The sequence below is a fragment of the Jaculus jaculus genome, chromosome 6, assembly GCF_020740685.1.
Source record: "Jaculus jaculus isolate mJacJac1 chromosome 6, mJacJac1.mat.Y.cur, whole genome shotgun sequence".
Taxonomy (NCBI): domain Eukaryota; kingdom Metazoa; phylum Chordata; class Mammalia; order Rodentia; family Dipodidae; genus Jaculus; species Jaculus jaculus.
The window spans coordinates 65,204,092-65,211,629 of record NC_059107.1 but is presented as its reverse complement, the minus strand read 5'-3'; positions in this window follow the sequence as shown (position 1 = coordinate 65,211,629).

Below are 7,538 nucleotides of genomic sequence, written 5' to 3'. Positions count from 1 at the left end.
GCCCATCTGGTATTGTGGAGTATAACAAATGCAGGAAAGAGAGGGTCACTGAATTTTCAACATGGTTCTGTATTTTGGAAATGGTCATGGACAATGTGAAGTATGCTTGTTGAATTATCTGTGTGGAGTCCAGTAGAGCCACAAGGATGAACCGTGGGCTATGGTAGAGACACAATGGAGATGCCAGTACTATGGGATAGCTACCAGCATCAGATGAAGTATTCTGGGACAGTGAGTAGCCTAGCTGGAGGAGTGGAATTGGAACTCCATAAACTTGTCACTGGTTAGAATGATCAGACTGGAGACTTGTCACTGACTAGAGTTGTTGGACTTGAAGCTATACAGCTTGATGTTTGCCCTGTTTAAATCTTGTATTGGTTGAAAATTTCTTTGCTGTGCCCAATGCCATCTTTTGCAGTGTGAATGTTTATTTTGTGCCATTATGGTTTTTTGTTTTTGTTTTTGAGGTAGGGTTTCACTCTAGTTCAGGCTGTCCTAGAATTCACTAGGGTGGCCTCAAACTCATGGTGATTCTCCTACCTCTGCCTCCTTGCCACCTGCCAGAGCCTGCCAGCTGAAAGGGTTCAAGCCTGATGGGGAGTGAGGATTAAGGAAAGACAGAAGAAAGACTGAAAGTATGGACCCCAGTCCATGGCTGAAGCAAGGCCTCAAGCCAGGACTGAAGACACGGTTTATTTCACAGCATTCCTTTTTATATCTTTTTACAGGTTTTCCATGGACAAAGATTTTATGAGCTTGACAAGTTCCTATCTAAAAACCTTCCTGTTACAGAATTTTTGCATTTCAATCACTTCTCAATACAAAAGACCAGCCAAATGGCTGATTATACATAATCTTGCTTACATGTAGGCTGCTACAGTTTTGCTATAGTTTTGCTAATGTCTTGCTGCCAGAAGCCCAGAGCTATGGATACAAGTCCAGCCAACATGGCTCCTGACAGCCACCACACCCAGCTGTTTTTTGTTTTTATGTTATGGCACAGTTAAAAGACCTTGGACTATAGGGATGTATGCACATCATTGAGATTGATAAAACTATGGAAACTTTTAAAGTTGGAGTGAATGCATTATAATTTACATCATGGATGGCTATCAGTTTATGGGGCCAGGTGAGGAATATGGTGGTTTAACTTAGGTGTCCCCTATAAATTTAGGTGTTCTGAAAGCTAGGTTCCCAGCTGATGGCAATTTGTGAATTGAAGCCTCCTGGAGGCAACATATTGTTGGGGACAGACTTATGGGTGTTATAGCCAGCTCCCCCTTGCCAGTGTTTGGCACACTGTCCTGTAGCTATTGATGTTGGCTAGGAGGTAATGTCCACCCTCTGTTCATGCCATCATTTCCCCCTGTCATCATGAAACTTCCCTTGAGTCTGTAAACCAAAATAAAACCCTTTTTATTTTTCCCACAAGCTTCTCTTGGTTGGGTGTTTTCTGCCAGCAATGTGAATCTGACTACAACAGCTATCAATTTTTGTAATTTTTATGAATATCAGGTATTTATTGAGTCAAAGACTTATCTTTAAGAAAAATTTTCTCCTTCATGCTATCTGGAGTTACATTAGTAATTTTTTAATTGTCTCCTTAAGTCTACGGAGAAAAGCAATGGGTGATTCCTGTTCTCCCTGTATTACAGTTGGTAGAAAGTTATAGTTCAAAGGCTTTATTTTTGTTATACAAATCCCCCCGTAATATACAGTATATAAAATGCTGACAGTTCCATACTCCCATTTCTCCTCTCCATCCCATTGGGGATTATTGATGGGCACCGCCTCTGCTCCTGTGGGAACCTTGGTGTTGTCAGAGTTAGGAGCTCCAGTGTGGGCTGTATAGTACTAGTTCCCCACTGCCACTCCCTGGGTTTGTACACACTGTCTTTCAACAGAAGTTAAGGTTTGACCTAACATTAAAGTAATATCTCTCCACTCAGTTTATATTGTTTAGCAAATTGTTGTTAGACTTCATAATCACAGTCAGGGTCCTTAGAGTAACTGCTCAATTACCATTGTATCTGTTTCATCTCATTTACAAAAAAAGGTTGGTAAATATAAGAGATCCCAAATTCCTATGGGGCCTCTTGTAGAGGATGCAGTCCTGGTAGGGCAGTGGGTGCCTTCTTTAGTAACACCTTTGGTCCCCAAGAGTTAGATAATTCTGGGCATGGAGGATAGGGTTCAGGGGTGTCAGTGAGGAAAGGTTTGGATAGGACACTCTAGGAGGCTTAAATATCTCAGAGTGAGGACCCTTAAGGTCAGTGGTTAATGGGGGTGTTTCTAGGTTTGGTCCATTATCAGGCTAAAGAGTCTCTTTAGGCTTGTGAACCTCTTTAGGGAGCTCAGGGGGATCTCCTTCAGAGGCTCTGAGGTCACCCTATAAAGTTTGGGGGCATTCCTTGGAGACTCTTGGGTCTCTTTAGGAGATTTGGAGGCAGCATCTATTGAGGTTGGAGGATCAGGGGCTGTTGGGCTACCAATAGCAGCTGGGGTGATCAGGCCCAACTGGTAGTCAGTGGCTCACTCAGGATGGTCACAAAGGTGGAAGAATAATTGTACATATGACCCCTCTGTCCACTTCCTCATTTACCTACAAAAAAAAAAAAAAAAAACCCAACTTGGAATATTGTACTATACTTAAAATTACCCTGTGGTATCCATTCTTCTCCATTCCCTAGGGGTATTTTGGCCACTCTTTTTGTCAATAAAAGATTAAAGCTTCTTTCTTTAAACTTAGTGGATCTCAATGAGCCCAGTTATCAGGGAGACAGGCTAGTGGAGACTTTTGAAATGAAGTGGAAGAAAATAATAGAAGAATCTAGGTTATGCTCCATCCTGTTTCACATTTTTTGTTGGAGGGGGGCATCTCTCCAGCAAGATTTTGGAGAATAAATTAGAGTTTTAAAATCTTTTTCCTAAAGGAGTCCTAACCCATCTTTCCTGATTCTCCCCTCAATCAAAAGGGGACACATAGCACATGATATGTGCTTCCTGGAGCAAGGAAGGCTCAGGGTAGGACATCCATGCCCATCTACAAGGCCAGCTCCAAGCTCAAGTACCTCCAGCTATCTTCCAGCCCTGCATGTGTCTTACATCACTGAATATATGCGGTGGCACTGGCAAGACAAGCCTGAGTGTGAGGACTTCTGCCCTTACTCCTGTCTTGACAGCCTAAGTGCCCTTCTGGGAGGGGGTGTTCCTGGGACCCCTCTCATTTCTCCCCTCTGTGGGAGCCTTGGATATGGGTCTCTCTCCATTTCTGAATGTTTCAGAATGGTCTAGGGACTAAAGGGTATTATTTTAGGTAACCTCTGGTTTTATTATTTTTAATATAGGGATTAGAGGTGTGACTGATCACACTAAGCAGAATGACTTTTAAAATATTAAGTTCTGGGATTAGGGATATAAAACATCACACTCAGCAAAATTTTATCATTTCTCTTAATCCTTTAAGATTTAAAGTTTTTGATGCCTTAAAGTCTGACTTGTGGATGACAGGTTTGGATTACTTTTATTAGTGTCCTCAAAAAGGAAATTAAAACCCTTTCTCCAACTTTCTCAACACCTTCTTTGTCACTTCCTTAGTGCCTTTCTGTCATCTTTCTAATGTCCTTCTATAATCTTTCATTCTAGATTTCTCATAATGCTTTAACCTGGATCATTAAGAGAAACCAACCCCAGTTAATCTCCCTTCTTAGTGCCTTCCTTCTATCAATCTAACATTTGATATTATCCTTAAATCTAAGTACCACTGAAATGATTCCTTCTTATTAATCCCATGACAGCCAGCATTTACAATTTCCTTTCATCAACTTTATATAAAACACATATGAAGACCTCAATTTAAAGGGAAAAAAGCTCCGGCCAAGATGGTGACTGCTTAGCTGCGCTGCAAATCCCGGGGAAAGAAAGGCAAGACATTAAGGGTTTTCTGGGTCTTCTTGTCAGTGGGAGGGCACAGAAATGGAACAAACAGGGAATCGTGGATTCCCTTGCTGGTGGGTAGACCACCCCTCCCACCAAACAGCTGCTGCGCCCCACGGCCGCAGCCACCACACTCTGATTGTGCACCGATCGTGTGCTGATCAATACCTGCGTGTGGAAGCTTAAACTGCTCTGCACACTTGCCCACATTACTGCTCCTCCCACTGCACATTCAGTGAGACCAGTCCCACAGCAACTGCCACACAAGCCCAGACTGTGTCTCTCGCTTGTGCCAGCTCAGGTGCCATGCCCTACCTGTCTGCCATGCCAGCAATCCCCATTCTCCTGTGGTGGGGGACTGCAGACTGTTTCCGGGTCCCAGTGTTCCCAGTCAGAGTTTGGGCTGCTTCAGGGCTTGGTACCTCAGTCCCCCTCCAAGCTCGAATGCAGGCAGCTTTGGCACATTACTGCTTGAGAATTCAGGCAACTTTGGCACCCCTCTCAGGCAGTAAATAGGCGGCTTGGGCAAGTGGGAGCCAAAGCCCAGGCTGTTTGGAAACTGCCCCAGGCTGCCTCAGATTCCCATTGTGCTAAGCCCAGGCTGATCCACCCACCTACATGCCCATATACTGTCATGGGCAGACCACAGTGCAAAAGGAATAACATGAAAAATCAAATGCAAGAAAACCTAGGTAGATCACCCAGGCCTACAATGAATAATACATCTAACCAAAACATAGAAGAGTCATTAGGATCAGAACATCAAATTGAAGCTATGAGCAATGCAACCCTGACCAACCTACTGCTAGAATTTGCAGGAAAGCAACAAAAGACTGATAATCGTGTGGATGCTACCATCACTAAGCTAGAATAAATTGATAAGACATTGGAAGGAGTTCAAAGAGAGTTAAGAGTTTGAGGGAGAGTTATAAAAAGATGACCTTAAAAATTAGCTGGCCATACTAAATGAAGACGTAAAGAAATGCAAGGAAGAATTCCAAGAATCATCAAGAAAACCAAAAAATGATGTGAAAAGGGAGCTTGACAGAGTGATGGAAATGATACATAGAGAAGTTGTAGAAAATGCAAACTTAATTGAACAAGTCCAAAACTCTCTAGAGGCTCTCAAGAATAGAGTCAGCAAAGTGGAGGATAGAAACTCTGAACTGGAAGACAAGATGGAAGAAACAGAGAGTTCAAAAATTTCAGTAAGTTCAAAAGTTCCTGTGAACAGAACATGAGGGAGTTGTGGGATACACTTAGACATCCTAATATCAGAGTCACTGGAATACCAGAAAGAGAAGAATTTCAGACTAAAGGCATGGAGAACTTATTTAACAAAATAATTGAAGAAAACTCCATCAAGATACAAGAAGCCAACACAACTCCAGACTGGACCAAAGGAGAAACTCTACAAGACATATTATCATTAAGACTGTATACATTGACACCAAAGAGAAAATCCTAAAAGCAGCTAGAGAAAAACAGCACACCACTTTCAAAGGTAACCTGACCAGAATTTCTTTACTTCAGACTTCTCAATGGAAACCCTGAAACCTAGAAGGGCCTGGAATGAAACTCTTCAAAGTCTAAGAACCTATGGCTTCCAACCCAAACTACTTTACCTGGCCAAAGTATCCCTCATAATAGATGGTGAAAGAAAAACTTTCCATGACAAAACTCAGATTTACAATTATATGAACACAAAACCAAACCTACAGAGAGTATTTCAGGAAATTTTCCACAGAGAAGAAACAAATAACCAAACTCAAATGCCTATAAGAAGCAGATAACAATAACCAAACTCAGGTAGGCAAAAAAAAAACTTAAAAGCCCATGAAAACACTAACACATATCTACCATCACAATATGGCAGGGATCAAATCAAGTCTCACAGTCATTACCTTAAATATTAATGGCCTTAATTCACCCATCAAGAGACACAAGCTAACAGGATGGATCAAAAAATTAGACCCCTCAATCTGTTGACTTCAAGAAACCCACCTCACCACTAAAGACAAACACCTCCTCAGGGTGAAAGGGGGGGAAATATTCTAAGCAAATGGGAATAAGAAACAAGCAGGTGTAGCTATATTAATATCAGATAAAATAGACTTCAAGCCAAAAATAATCAAAAAAGACAAAGAAGGCCACTTCCTACATATCAAGGGAATGATCCATCAAGAGGATAATCATAAATCTGTATGCACCAAACAAAAGGGCAAGTTAATAAAACAAAACCTACTTGAAAATAAAACAGAAATAACCACCAACACTATCATAGTTGGGGACTTCAATACACCATTATCAGTAATAGACAGATCATCCAAACATAAACTCAACAGGGAAGTAAGAGAGCTCAACAAAACCATAGATCACTTAAACCTAATGGACATCTACAGAACATTCCATCCCAAATCCACAGACTACGCATTCTTCTCAGCAGCCCATGGAACATTCTCTAAAATAGACCATATACTGGGTCACAAAGACTGCCTCCACATATTTAGGAAAATTGACATAATTCCCTGCATGATATCAGATCACAATGCTATATTGCTAGAAATCAACAACAAAATACCCACCAAGAATCCCAATGGCACCTGGAAACTGAACAGCACACTCTTAAATAATAAATGGATAGTGGATGAAATAAAAAAGGAAATTGCAAAATTCCTGGAATTGAATGACAATGAGAACACATCATACCAAAACTTATGGGACACAATGAAGGTGGTCCTCAGGGGGAAATTCATAGGACTCAATGCCTTCATAAAAAAGACTGAAAGATCCCAAATCAACAACCTAACCATCCACCTAAAGGCACTGGACAAACAAGAAAAATCCAACCCAAAGAGCTCCAGAAGGAAAGAAATAATTAAAATCAGAGCAGAAATTAATGAATTGGAAACCAAGGAAACAATTAAGACAATTGACAAAACAAAGAGCTGGTTCTTTGAAAAAATAAACAAGATTGACAAACCCCTGGCCAATTTGATCAAGCAAAAAAAAAGGAGAAGCTTCAAATTAACAAAATTCAAAATGAAAAAGGAGGGATCACAACAGACATAAGTGAAATTGGTACAATCATCAGAACTCATTTCAAAAACCTCTATTCCACAAAACTGGATAATGTGGAGGAGATGGATAAATTCCTGGACGCATACCATCTATCAAAGCTAAACTCAGAGGAGATTAATCACCTCAATGCACCCATCACACTCATGGAGATAGAAAAAATAATAAAAAACCTCCCCAAAAACAAGAGTCTAGGAACAGATGGCTTCTCAGATGAATTCTATCCAACCTTCATGGAAGAACTCAAACCAATCTTCCTCAAACTGTGCCACACAATTGAAGAACAGGGAAAGCTACCCAACTCCTTTTATGAAGCTAGTATCACACTAATTCCAAAACCAAGCAGAGATGCCACAAGAAAAGAAAACTACTGATCTATTTTCCTGATGAACTTAAATGCAAAAATCCTGGACAAAATCCTCACAAACCGAATCCAACAACACATCCAAAGCATTATCCACCTTGACCAAGTGGGATTCATCCCAGGAACACAGGGGTGGTTCAACATATGGAAATCTGTCAAT